At 37.9% G+C, this 14,911-nt stretch overlaps 1 protein-coding gene across 1 annotated transcript in view; it reads right to left on the reverse strand.

The window, feature by feature from the left end:
* The window catches only part of BMP5 (bone morphogenetic protein 5), an 87,699-nt gene extending 82,999 nt beyond the window's left edge, over positions 1–4,700 (reverse strand). Inside the window, exon 1 of the mRNA XM_048936917.1 lies at positions 4,547–4,700. The gene's annotated coding sequence lies outside the window, so the exon portion shown is untranslated. The remainder of the gene's footprint in view (positions 1–4,546) is intronic.
* Between the last annotated feature and the right edge of the window lie 10,211 nt (positions 4,701–14,911).

A 14,911-nucleotide genomic window follows, 5' to 3' on the forward strand; every position in this document is an offset into this window, starting at 1 on the left:
TGTGTTTCTACTTTGCAACATCATTCAATTATTAAAAAAGGGTTCACAAAGGATGTCATATGGGATACCATCTTAAGTTCTGCTACTACAAGTGCTGATTCTATCTGCTTAGTTCAGCCAATAAACAAATAACTGTTTCATCAACATGAGGAAATATATCTTACAACTATCAGTATAAAATGCATTTAATGAATAAATTCTATGTGCCTGGACAGTGGAAAATACATCTTGTTTTTATCTATTGTATACATATGTTGTCCATATGGATAGAAGTTTTAAGTCTGTCCTAAATACTTATAAATATTTTCCAATAAACTTCCTGTGTTATTCTACCTTTTTACTCTTCCTAATATAGGGCTTTGCTGGTTTTTATGTAAAAGTTAAATATTTTTAAAGTATCAATTATACATTCTGTTTTCTCTATGCTGCAATATTTTGAAGGGATTTTGGATATCTTTTTGCTTTCAGATGTGCAATTGGAGCTCTACAGTGCCTCAGGGGCAGCCCTGCTTCTGTTTTAACAGAACAAGTTCAGTTGTTTATAGATTTTATTTTAATGATCCACTGTAATATTTATTTTTCATCTAGGTTATTTTCCAAACAGAGAAATAAGCTTCTATTAACACAACTTGAAAACACAAGTTATATGCAGCATTTGTGCAAATTCAATGCAGTTTACTAATTGTGAAGAACATCAGAAAAGTCTAAGTCAAAGAAACAAGAGCTGGGAATATTATTAACCCAGCTCTAACTTTTCGTATGTATATACTTGTAGGATTCCTCTCCCCCCCCCCCCCCCCCCCCCCCAAAAAAAAAAAAATCAGTCAGCAGCTGACCTATGCAGACATTGGAAGCCAAGTAGAGGTGTCATCTTTGTGGCAGCAAGGCTGCTACCGCCGTGCAAACTCATTTGTCTAAACATGCTCAGCTGTGTCTGTACAGATGGGGTCAGCTTTTAATTATTAAAAATTTTCATGCAATTAAATTTGAAGATATGGGCCTTTCATACCACGTGTTCCCAAAGGGAGATGCTGGATAAGAGGCAGCTACAGTTGAGTTTCTGCCTATAGCTTCATTCTGTAGTAGATAGCATTGATAGTAGTCTTTACACTAAAGTAATTGTCATCATTTTCAATACATCTCAGCTCATAGTGATCACACAAGAAAACAAATGTTATTAAGATACTTGATTTTAATATTAAAATGAAATTGTTTACCATAAGGGAAATGAATAGACCCGTTCACACTATGCCAGTTCTGGAGAACAATTCTCAGCAGTTACATTAATATCAAAGTGGAAACATTTTCTAACTATCTAAAAAAAAAAATACTGAATAACAACATTGAAAGCTTTACAAGCAAGAAAACTTCTAGTCTCCTTCGAAGCAGGGAAAAAAAAAAAAAAAAAGGATGAAAAGAAATCATTGGAAATTATTTTGAATGTGAAATTCAAGTTAAATGATGCTGAGGCTATCGCATTCTGACCTCCCAAATTTGCATAAATTGTGTCAGTTGGTTTAAGTGCTTGAAGAATATCAAGAAAATTCTTTGAATACTTTCTTTTCCTTTCTGTTTCCTGTACAGAAGAAGACAGACTGCCCTCTAACTTTGGTATTTGAGTCAGATGTCTACAATTTAACAACAGAGGGTGACACGTCTGCTCCATAAGATATTCCACTAATATAGACTATCTATCTGCTGCATTTTCATGGCCTCAGCTAAATGAGCTTCCGCAGGTTAGTGATACCATGACAGGCTTTGCCACTGCCATGTAAAGCATTAGATGTTTTTCCTTTCAAATCAAATAGTAAATAAGATGGGGCCAGTTTTTGCCTGTATTTATTGGTAGTAGGACTTCAATTTAATGAAAAGCAATCTCACAATCCTTCAGTCAGAGACAAACCTATAAAACTTCAGTCTTCTAATCAAAACCCAGACTACTTCATCTACTTCTGCAAGAACATTACTTCTTTAATAAGAAATAATTTCTCTAATAAGAAAAACATATGATTACTCTGCAGATGTAAGCACAGAGAACAACCAACTTGATGCAATTCAAAATTAATTAGACATGGTACAGGAAAACAAACAAACTAACAACTACTCTCCTTTTGGGATGTTAATGCAAGAATATGAGAATCTAGCAAGGTAATTTTTTTTTTCCCTAGCTTTTAAGCACTAATTTTTTTAATACGAACTTAACATTTCCCTGTATTCTTATCTTGCTGCCTAAGTAAAATGCCGAAGTTCCAAGTAATCAGCAATTATAATTAAATAACTGTATCTAGGGAAGATATATACTTTTTTTTCAACCAAATAAGACATAGTTAGTAACAAAAGTATTGATCCTAATGCTCAGGGGCACAGCTCGATAATGACATCAAACCACTGCCAGTTCTGAGCTCTCGGCCAGAAAAAAATTGACTCCAAAGTCTGTAACACTAAGTACATTATGTAGGTCAGACTGCAATGTTTCTGTGTTGTAAACAAGTGTTTATTCCCTCGTGTTTTAACTATATGTTGTTAAATATAGAGCAATAGAAACTTGTATCTAACCAAGTATGGTAGATTTCAGTTCATATTTCAGTTTGTTTGCAAGGCAAAGGAAGAGGAAGAGCCTTCCATAAACATTTGTCCACTCTGTTAAACATCATCAATAAATGACCCAGCAGTGCAGCTCCTATCTAAGCATATCTCTTTCTCACATATAGCCTAATGACAGAACAAAGTCAAATACATTTGGAGCCACTGTACACTTCTTTTCTCCTGTCACTGTTCTCACTGATATTCACATATAACCACATTGAACTACTGCTGGGAACACCTATTGTCCAGGGCGTGATTGCTTCCCCAAGCAATAAAGAAATCAGTGTTATCACTCAGCAGAGAACACACTTTGCCCATAGCTAGTATTTAAGAACCAACGAAAGGAAGTCCTTTTTCACACAGCACATAATTAAGTTTTGGAACTCACTGCCACAGGATGTTGCTACAGCCAAAAACATATATGGAGTTTAAAAAGAGACTAGACAAATTCATGGAAAAAGGGTCCACCAATGGCTATTAAAATACGATGGTCCAGATGCTGCCTCTAGTTCAGGAAATCCCTAAGCCACCAATTGCCAAAAGTAGAGTAGAGAAGAAAGGATGTATAATTCAGAAGATAATGCTCAGCATTGGTGTGTTATTCTTTAGTCTGGATACTTAGGAAAAAATATCAATCTTACATGGTATACTGTCAGTCCTACCACAGTATCTGACAAATATCTTATGATGCTCATAGAGGTGATTATACCAAAAGCAGCAACAGAAAACAGAATTTGTCAGTGCCTCAAAGCTGCAGCATCAGCTCAGCTTTTACTAAATGTAAACCCACAAATATGCACAACATCCAACTGCACTGCAATAGCTACTTTATATTATAAGTTATAAATTTTACGTAATCTATTAAAATAATTGCAACAGAATGAAAGCTGTAATGAAGCCTATAATCAGTGTAACACTCATCACAGATTTAATGTCACACAACAAACTAAATAATCCAAAGCCAAGAGTCAATCCATCTGCTGAAACGCAGACAACACATGCCACGAAATAAATGGAGAAAAAACAACCTTAAAAACAGCAAGAAACAAAGCTGTTTACATTTGATAGTCAAAATGTACATTCTACATTACCATTTATTTCCAGTCACATGTCATAAAGTCACATCTGCACCAAATGTTCTACTCCCTCTCTTTGAACTCCTTTGAAATATTTCCTTGGTCTTTTTAAAGGGGTGTAAAAATGGACTTTGAAAAGCAATTCAAAATCTGTTTAGTTCCCTGCCAAGATTTTCTTTTAGATAATTAAGAGGGCCTCAAAATTTAGCTAAACAAAATAATTGTGTTGGAGAAAAAAAAAAAAAAAAAAACAGAAAAGAAAAAAAAAAGCAATTCATTTGAAAAAAATATATACTTCCTAGCAAAAAGGAAAAGAAACTAGTAGGAGACAAAGGCAATAACTGAAGCACTTCCATAGAGAAATAAGCATGCAATAATATCAGTGCTGATTCCACATAGTCAGCATACGTGATAATTCAATATTAGTGATAATTGTCTTAATTCTCTGTGCATCAAACAATATGCTTATATATGGTGGACCACTATGGACAAAATCACTTGAAAAACCCAATGGTCATTCATGACTTAACCTATTCACAGAATTATACTATCATTTCAGTTGGAAAGGGCCTTTAAAGAACATGTTGTCCAACTTTCTTGTTAAACACAGGATATCAACACTAGGTCAGGTTGCTCAGAGCCCATCTAGCCTGACCTTGAACATCTCAGAGACTTGATATCCACTGCCTCTTTGGGCAATCTGTTCCCGTGCTTCGCTACACTTATTTTTTCTTTCACATCCAATTTAACTGTTCCTTCTTTTAGTTCGAAATCATTTTCTTTGTCCTATCACAGCAGATTCTACTAAAAAGTCTGTCCCTTTCTTTCTTATAGCCCTTGTGAGAATAGTTGCCTTTAATCTTAACAAGAAAGATAGTACTCACAATTCAGTAAGAAAGAAGGAATAGCTTAGCCTTTCCAAAGATCAGGGCTCACCAGAAACTCCAAAGGGAGATGATTTCCAAGTAGAAATACTTCCCTATTTGTTGCCAGCCCCTAAATGAAATTAGGGGGGACTAGTTAAGGGATCCAGGGTCCACTCCTTCTGGTGGCACAGGTGAATGTCTTGCCTCTGTGCTCCCAGAGTTCCCCACACCCCATCAGCAGGTGCTCAATCACTGGTTCAGGCTGTGACCTAATATTTTCTATACAGCCCCTCTTCAGATACTGAAAGGCTGTTACCAGTTCCCCGCAGAGCTTTCTCTTCTCCAGAACAAACAGCCCCAGAGCTCTCAACCTGTCCGTGTAAGAGGGCTGTTCCATCCCCTGGATCATTTTTGTAGCCTTCCTCTGAACACGCTCCAATGGGTCTCTCCTATGCTGAAAACTCCACATCTGAACACAGAACTTGAAGTGAGGTCTCACTGCTGCAGAACAGACAGGATCACCTCCTTCAGCCTGCCGGCCATGCTTCTTTTGATGCAGCCCAGGATACGGCTGGCTCTCTGGGCTGTGAGAGCATATTGCTGGCTTACGTCCAGCTTACCATCCACCAGTATCCCCAAGTCCTTTTTGGCAAGGCTATTCTCAAATCCATTTGTTCCCCAGCTTGTAGTGATAGTGAGTGTTGTCACAACCCAGGTGCAAGACCTTGCACCTGACTGTTGAATCTCATGAGGTTCACCTGGGCCCACTTCTCAAGCCTGTCTAGGTGTCTCTGGATGGCATTCTGTTCCTTGGGCGTGTCGATTGTACCACACAGCTTGGTGTCATCCACAAACTTGTTGAGGGTGCACTCCATCCCACTGTCAGTGTCATAGATTTTAAAGAGCATCAAAGATTTTAAAGAGCATTGGTCCCAGCACAGACCCCTGAAGAATACATCTCATGCTTTTATCCAGTAAAACATCTCCGTGGCATTCCTCAGAGAGCTGGAGAGTCTCTGAGGAAAGATAGAAATATAAATCTGTATTGTTAGAAGTTATTATCCACTGGGGAAAATCTAAATGTGAATACAAAACGTGAATATAGAAAAACTACAGTGCTTGGCCAGAAAACAAATTTTCCTATGGGATTACTTTTTGGATTGACTGTGATTTCAGTACATTTATTACTCAATCTGAAATTTTTGAGCTAGTAATAGTCCAAAACCACAATTTCAACTTTTAATGTTACATCAGAAGCATTTTAAATATTGCCTAACCCACAATATGGTACAAATTGAGCTAAGTCAGTGAGAAAACCCCAAAGACCAAGCTTATTACAAATGGCTCAATCCTAAAGATTTTGCTTGTAGTCTCACTGAGTTCAATAAGGCAGTTCATATATTTAAGTGCAAACGCTCAGAACACCTCAGGGAAATTGAAGAGTGGATAATTGTTTCTAACATATCATTTACATGTTGTGAGGTATTCCCGTCTGCTCATGGGAAGTCTGCACTGATTCATGACTTCAGACACAGAGAGGTTAGGAGTCTAACAGCATTCAGGAAAGAATTCTGAGGCTTGCTTTGAGGTTGTAATTTTTTTCTTTTTTACAAGCAATGGAAGCAACATCTGCAATTGTCTATGTCATACAATCAATTTGCCAATACAAAGGAAATTATTTTAGTGAAAAAAACTGGTTATTTTATGAAAATAAAATCCTAGAGGTGTAAGTCAGTGTATCACTGTGCATATAGCTGCATTCATGTGCCCTTATCAGATCTCTAACACCACTATACTACAGAACGTCTATACCTACCCATTTCAGACAGCATGAAATATTTAATTGGACCTCAGTTCCATGCACTCTTTAATATTCAGCAATGACGGTACTTAGAGGAAGTCACATGTATGTCACTAAGATTCTACCATATCATTTTATATTCATTTCTAAAGAACTTCTACTTAAGGCAAAAGCTCATCAGTCCCACTGCAGTCTTACAGTTACCTGAGGTAAGCCCATTGGAGTATACTGGAGTCTTTCCAACTGCTTTTAGCTGTCTAGAGATCAAGTATGTCAATTGAAATGACTAAGCAGTAATACTAGGGTAGGTTTCCTAGGACTCTAGATGAGTTTCCATCAGTTTTCCATGTACCTTCTCTCCAGAAAGTTGTCTGATTAGGAAATAGCAACAGCTATACTCTGATGACATTGGCTAAGGCAATATGGCTGTAACAACTACGCATATAACATCCAAGTCAAACCCTCATTTTTTATGTGTTCAAAGGATAAAAGCTTAACTAGTTTCCAGAGGCTCCTGTTGAGAGTACAGATGAACACATGGGGAAAAAATATGTAATTCAAAAATTAACAGTGTTTTATGCGATTTTGTTTCTCATATAACCTATTTCTCTGAAAGAAAGGAAAGCATCTTCATTTTTTCCAATAATCCAAATTGTTCAATTTACCTGTCCTTACATAGACATTTAGTGCTGCTCAAGACCTACAGACTTCTCAATAGTTTAAAGCTGTGCCACAGAAGGTTTCAATAGGATATTAGGAAGAATTTCTTCATAGATAAAGTGGTCAAGTACTGTAGCAGGCTGCCCAGAGGAGTGGCAGAGTCCCTGTCCCTGGAGGCATGTGAATGTGGCAGCAATGGACATTATTTATCATGGGAGTTTGTAGGTCGATGTGATGGTTGGCCTAGGTGGTCTGGAAGGTATTTTCCAACCTAGATGTTTCTATGATTCTATGAGTCATTGCATAGTTTTGGAAGCAGAGGAGTATTCTGTGCTTTATAATAAATAATACATTTAAAAAAAAATAAAATTCTGAATTCTAAGAAATTAAATGTAAGAGTAAAGTCTAAGTAAAATGATAATAGTTGGACAAATCCCATCATAAGTATCATTACTTTAAACACTGACATCCCTGAAAAATTCTCAGGAAAAAATTGAAGTACGGGCCACCTTTACTTTCCAGGATATTAATTCTGGACCTGAAAGATAATTCTGTTTCCCACAGCAGAGGTGATTTTGTGAGCTATGGACTTGTAAATTTCTAGGTTTACCTGGCCAAGTGTTAAATTTTACCCATACATTCTCTGTGTTCACATAAAGCAGGAAATCAAGTAATGCCTCCGAGTACAATATATTTTAACTTCACCCTCAAGAAATCTTTCAGTTAATTCAGTTAATAAAATTCAGTTAATTTCAACTGAAGCACAGACTTCCACTCTATAGCTTAGATGCAAATATGTGAATAACAAATTAAAGTCATCACTACTAACAGAGAAAAAAAATTAAGTTATAAAATTTTTGAACCTGACAAGACTCAAGTCTGTAAATATATTTTGTGTGTCTGTACGCTCCTCTCAAAATTTGATTAATGAGATAAATGCCATTGAATTTAAAGCTTTTCAAATTTTATGTCGCTTTTGAAAATAAATGATTACTTTAAAATGATTATGTTCATTCATTTCAACTAATTTTGCATTCATTTTCTGTTTGCATTTCAAAGAGCACCTCAAATAATTATTACAGAATATTGATTGAAAGTACTTAGGAATCATAACCACAAATCTTTGAAATCACTTCATATAAGATACTGATATTTTCAAAGAAACAGACCTCTTAATTTAAACTGAGGAGGCTGTTAGTATCACATGCAGCAATAATCTCTGCAAAATCAGTTATCAATATTAATTTTACAAAACTGCAATATAAACATTGCATGTACAGCTGAGAAAATAATGTCTCATAGGCAATTTACAATGCAGACTGAGAGATGAAATTTGCATGAAAATATTCTTGAGAAATACCTATTAAGTCTATTTCTAAACTAAGCTGTGCTAAGTTAAAGAACTTACTTTAAAAACAGACAATAATTAAATGATTATTTATGTCTGTACTTCCTTAGTGAGCTTTTATACATCTTTGGACCACTTGGTGTCTTCCATCTTCACTACTAGCAACCCCCAGTGTACACTGGCCTCAGCTCCTCATCCTTGCCTGCTCATATTCAAGCCCGTCTCTTACTTATTTTAGGGGCATGCCATGGACTTTTACACAGTCTTCCAATGGGCTCATGGGGTTTGTTTTTTGTTTCAGGAACTCTTCAAAAGGATGAGCTGAAAACCTCCACTGAGAGCATCATCACTGCAAGAAAGATATTGAGGCCCTGGAACGTGTTCAAAGAAGGGCAACAAAGCTGGTGAGGGGTCTGGAACACAGGCCATATGAGGAGAGGCTGAAGGAGCTGGGAATGTTCAGCCTGGAGAAGAGGAGGCTCAGGGGAGACCTTATTGCTCTCTATAACTTCCTGAAGGGAGGTTGTAGTGAGCTGGGGGTCGGCCTCTTCTCTCGTGTCATTAGTGATAGGACCAGGGGGAATGGTTTCAAGCTACGCCAGGGGAGATTCAGGCTGGACATGAGGAAGTATTACTTTTCAGAAAGGGTGGTCAGGCACTGGAATGGACTGCCCAGGGAGGTGGTGGAATCACCGAGCCTGGGGGTGTTCAAGGAAAGACTGGATGTTGTGTTGAGGGACATGGTTTAGTAGGAGCTATTGGGAATAGGTGAACGGTTGGACTGGATGATCTTTTAGGTCTTTTCCAACCTTAGTGATTCTATGATTCTATGATCATGCGCTTACCACTCTGGAGTTCTGCAATTGCAAACCATCCCTCAGATCTAGGTCTAGTGTCAAATTGTCTAGATCTTTTGCTGGCCTGTGACAACTCTTTCTGAGCCAGAAACATTTTAACATAGAAAAAGTAAACCATTCCATATGCTATGTGTGAGAGAACTACATGTTCCTCTCCAAAATAGGTCTCAGCACAATATATTTACTGTTATTTCTAGATAAAGTAAGAGGATAAAGGAAATTCATATTGATAGGATAGATGTACAGAAAGTTTGCCCCATAGGCAAGAACAATTTTGATCCCAGTTTGATCCTATTAGAACATCAACTAACAGTCACAGGACTATCATACTTCACTGAATTGCTGAACACTGTTAATTTTGTAATATGGAATGGAAGAAAATTATTCATTACCTGATTACATGGAAACAGCCAGGATTTTTTATTTTTTTCCCCATGAGCACAAGTATTCAGATTCCAGGAAAATACACTGAAATTTAGCTGAATCAAAGTAAGTTTTTTATAAATACTGTACAAACTGTGAATTATTTTGCGGTTTGAACCAGTGGTCCATTTTTCAGAGCACTTAAAACTTGTTCCTAACTTGATGGAATTAACAAAGAATCACCAAAAGATTGACGAAACCAAGGAAACCTAGTTTGAAAATGTAACAGTAACCAAAGCCCAGAAAGGTTCACATTCACATTGACAAGCTGTCAGTGTCTGTATATTTTAATGTCAATGGAAATGTAATTTAATGCACCTGAGACAATGACACATTTGCTTTCCTTCACAGATTAACTTCTATACACTGAATAAATGTTAATGGAAAAGAATCACAAAATGCAACATTTAATCAAAAGATAAAAGCATCAATGTGATAAAAATAGGCTTTGTTGCAGTTATGATTGTTTTGATCAAGAATGAGAGCTGTATTTGGAAATAAAAGCAAACACAAAACATCTGGAATTTGAATTACTTCTCTGTGCACAGCACTTTTAGTAGAAGTTCTGGTTCTACCACTTCCCAAAACTCTTTCTGCACGTGCCTATGACTGACTCAGGCTGTGACTGTGACACCCAAAGCAGCTGCCAGCTGCATATCAGGTTACTTAGACGTATTCACTGTGTGACACAAAGCTGGACACAAAAACCTCATTTTCTACGGGTGTGAATTCTGTTAATCAGGTACTTGCATTAGCAGCCTATTCGTATCTAAGCAGGTCAAGAAAACAGTTTAGGTTTAGGAGTGACTGTGTCAGACTGTCGAGAAGATCCAGCAGTTACATTACACTTTGTAATTCTTAGGTACAAACATCATCATAGATAAGCACACTAGTACTAGACTGAAGCAAGGAAATTAAAGATCATAGACTAATTCCAGAACAGAAATTTAACCAGAATCTCTGAAGTTAAAGCCATGTGCTTGTCATGGAACTTGTCTGGTCTAGGGATATTAAGAAATGTGTTCATAAAAGGAATAACTCATTCTAAGACAGCCCAGTAGTCAGAAGGACTGGACTGGTAGAATTTCCACTAACTTGAAAAAGGAATGGAGTCACTGTCATTTTAGTATGAGTTATTATCATCAAGTGCATCATCACCTTCACCTTTTCATCTTTATACATGTCTTGGAAACAAAGCTGAGCAAAGATGTGAAGCCATTCTAATGGAGGAAGAGATGACAGTCTCATCGGTTAAGACAGAGATAACAAAAGAGAGAGATAATAAGGTCCACAAAAACATGAAATACATGAAGAAACTGAATGGAGAAGCACTTTTTACTATTTTTTTTCACTGTAAGTATCAGGAAATACCCAATTTATTCATCAGGCAGAAAGTTTAAAACAAACAAAGGAAGTCATTTTTCACACATAATTAAAACTCATGCAAAATTAAATAGTGGAACTCATTATCATGGGATGTTGTGGAGGTCAGAAGTCCAGAAGGTTCAAAAAGGCATTAAAATGCATTATTGTTGAGAATAGATTCATCAGAGACTACTTAACATGATAGTTCAAGATGAGACCTGTAGCACAGGAAAGCTGACAAGCACTGATTGCTATAAGCTTATCCAGGAAAATGAGCAGGTTAAGCACTCTCTATTTCCATGCAATTTTTATTAATTTCTGCTCCTGGTCATTGCAAGGCACAAAATAAAAGGCAAAATGTACAATTGATCTGATTTGGAGTGGCAATATTTATGTTCTTTCCTGTTTGGCATTGAATGAAACGTGAATACCGAGTAATTGCCATTTTGACTTGGTAGAACCTTAAAAATAAACTAAAGTGGATAAAAGGCAGTACAAGGTGCACAGTCATAATCTCATGCTCCCTAAACACCATGACTAGAAGACTGAAGAGTTCCAGTTTTACCTTTGTTAGTTTTCGTTCTGCTTAAGAGTCAATGAGGAAAAAGCTATTTTCTTTTTGTGCTCTCTAAAAGCAGCCTGAATAAGGCAGATTTTAATGACTGCAGTATTACTATGTCTGATTCCACATCATCAGCCTCTGAGTATTATGTATTTTCCACCCTTGTAGCAAGGATTTGACAAGTTATCTATATCACTGTGGATTGTACCATCCAAATAATTTACCTGAAAATCAAGTTTTCCTCAAAGACCCCAATGATATTTATGAAATACTGAAGCATGTGGAAGAGTAACAAAAAACTGAAGAAACAGACTTTGACAGACATTGCCATTGCTGCAAGGAATGTTTCATATATTTATAATTACATGTTTAAGAAAGACCGTATAAGTGAACTTAAAACACATCACCTTAAAATATGGCTGGAGACTATAATAATGACTCTTACTAAGGAAGTTTCCAGCTCTTACAATGTTTACAGAAAGAAGTGCCATGTTTTAACATTAGGCAGAAAAGTAAGTTTCCATAGGCAATGAACATAGCAGTGAGTAACAAGATGCACTTTGGTAGCCAACACATGTGGTAGTTCTATTAGCTCAGTATTTTCAAGTAAGAATCCCCAAAGATCAGGAGCCCACGGAAGCTGTTTAATTTCGTGTCAGTTACATGTACTTTTTCCAACTCAGCAAACTGTGCAAATAATTTGGCGAGATATTAGGTGGTTCCTGGCAATTTGAACTACTCGGAAGAACACATGCTAAGTAGTTTTATAGTTTGTTTTGCCCTCAATTTGAAAAATTAAAGAAAAAAAAAAGTGAAAAGGAAGAGTAGCAAAGAACTGAATATGTTAAAATAAATTAATCTTCAGCATGTTTAGAGGATTTGGCTGACTATCATGATGCTCTAACTCTTTTGACTCTGACAGACTTAAGACATTCTGTCTTGATCTTCCATGATTAATTTGGAGTATTCTGTGGCCAAAATATACTACTGTGTAAATTCTTGCAAATTAGGTAGAATTTGCTTTGGATAATAATTAGATATATCCAACAAAAACCAAATCTTTTTGCTGCTGTGTCTCCAGCAAATAGATTTCCTGTAAGAATGCTAGTTATTGCTTTGGACCACAGCAGCTATTTTTTTTAGTAGGCTGGAGTACCCACCATATTTTTATTTGATGACCTGATTTGATGACAACAAAGATAATTTAGACGGGAAATAACTACAGAATTCCATGCAACCAAAAGTACAGCTGGTTCAACCAGCATCAAACACAAGCATGCCCCAAATTAATTTGTACAAGCTCATAAAATACAGATGTTCATAGGAGACCACATACCCCAAGGCTGTTGTGATGCACATTCTGTACCAGTATGTGTGGTGTATATGGAACCCATCTCATTTATTTATTACTTGCCCAGGGCTAGGCTCAGTCTAGTCCTTCCTATTTTCCTCCTCCCTTCTTCCATAAGAATAGCACAGCTAGAAAATTAGATTTGTGTGAATGCACAGTGCTTTCCAATAATACAGAAGGTCAATAAAAGGAGGCTTTTCCAATCTATCATCTCCATGTATACTCGATTGGTACCACTGATGAGTGGTTTTAAAATCATCTCAGCTTTTCTCTTCCTACACTTTTCTGTTTATCCTGAGCATCTTTTCTACTTTCATTTCTTTTCCCTTCTACATCATAGACATTCCCTGGTGACTGCAAAAAGTCAGTGTCATAATTATTTTTAAGAAGGGTAGAAAGGATGACCTAGTGAACTACCCTCACCTCTGTGCCGGGGAAAATCATGGAGCACGTCCTCCTGGAAACTATGCTGAGGCACATGGAAGAGAGGGAGGTGATACAAGCTTTCACCAAGGGCATATCCTGCCTGACCAACTTAGGGACTTCTACGATGGTGTACATGCATTGCTTGACAACAGGAGAGCCACTAATGTCACGTATCTGGATTTCAGTAAGGCCTTTTCTTTTCTTCTCTCCAAATTGGAAATACTGGTCAATGAATGAGGAACTGGTTGCAAGATCATACCCAGAGAGTGGTGGTCAATGTCTCAATGTCCAGATGGAGATCAATGATGAGTGGTATCCCTCAATGTTCAGTACTGGGTTCAGAGACCTTCAGCGTATTCAAGAATAACACTGACAGTAGGATCAATGGACAGTAAATGCACTTTTGGGAACTTTGCAGATAACATCAGTCTGTGTGATGTGGTCAACGCTCCCAAAAGACTGGATGACATCCAGAAAGATCTAGACAGGCTCCAGCAGTGAGCCCAGAAGCACCTCATGAGGTTAAACACATCCAAGTGCAGGGTCTTGATTTCCTGAGATTTCACTGTTTGCCTGTCTGATATCCCTCAGCAGTGTGAACTCCATGATTACATGGTCACTACAGTCCAGGAAACCTGCTCCTATTCCTCCTTGTTTTCCAGGTTCTCTCCCTCTGCCTGGATGCTAGAGGGCAGGGGATCCACGGCTACTTGCAGAGTGTCCCCCAGGTACTTCTCTTGCAAGGATGTCAGGGAATGGCTGCATCAGTCAATCACCCTTTCACACTCCCTGAGGCTTCTTAATCTACTCCTATAGTTGTGCTACCCAGCAAAGAAGATTATCCACCTCCTCACATTGCGTGCAGGGGTATCCTCACTACCTCCCAATACTTGTGCTAGGTTCAGGTGTTCCCAGCAGGCCTGGAGAGCCACATTTGCACGAGTCCTCAATCTGGTTTGCAACAATCTTCTTGGCAATGGCTTTCATCCAAGTGGAGACCATGGCTTGCCTAGTTCCACTGATAAGGCAAAGTGTTTGGTGGGTTGACCTCTTCAGTAGGTAATCATAAAATCACCAAGTTATCCAGTCCAACCGTCCACTGATCACCACTAAGCCATGTCTCTCAATGCCACATCTAAATGCTCCATGAACACGTTCAGGGTCAGTAACTCCATCACCTCTTTGGGCAGCCCATTCCAGCACCTGACTACTCTTTCAGAAAGTATTTCCTAACTTCCAGCCTCAATCTGCCCTGGAGCAACTTAAAGCCATTCCCTCTAGTTCTATCATTAGTTATACGAGAGAAGCTCAGTACAACCTCCCTTCAGGTAGTTATAGACAGCAGTAACGTCTCCCCTGAGCCTGCTCTACTCCAGAATAACAATCCCAGCTCCCTCAGCTGCTCCTCATAAGGCTTGTGCTCTAGACCCCTCACAGATTCATTGCCCTTCTCTGAACACACTCAATGACCTCCATGTCTTTCTTGCAGTGAGGGGCCCAAAACTGAACATAGTACTCAAGGTGCAGCCTCATGAGTGCTGAGTACAGAGGGACAATCACTTTCCTGCTCCTGCTAGCAACACAATTTCT

The sequence above is a fragment of the Lagopus muta genome, chromosome 2 (genome assembly GCF_023343835.1).
Source record: "Lagopus muta isolate bLagMut1 chromosome 2, bLagMut1 primary, whole genome shotgun sequence".
Lineage (NCBI taxonomy): Eukaryota > Metazoa > Chordata > Aves > Galliformes > Phasianidae > Lagopus > Lagopus muta.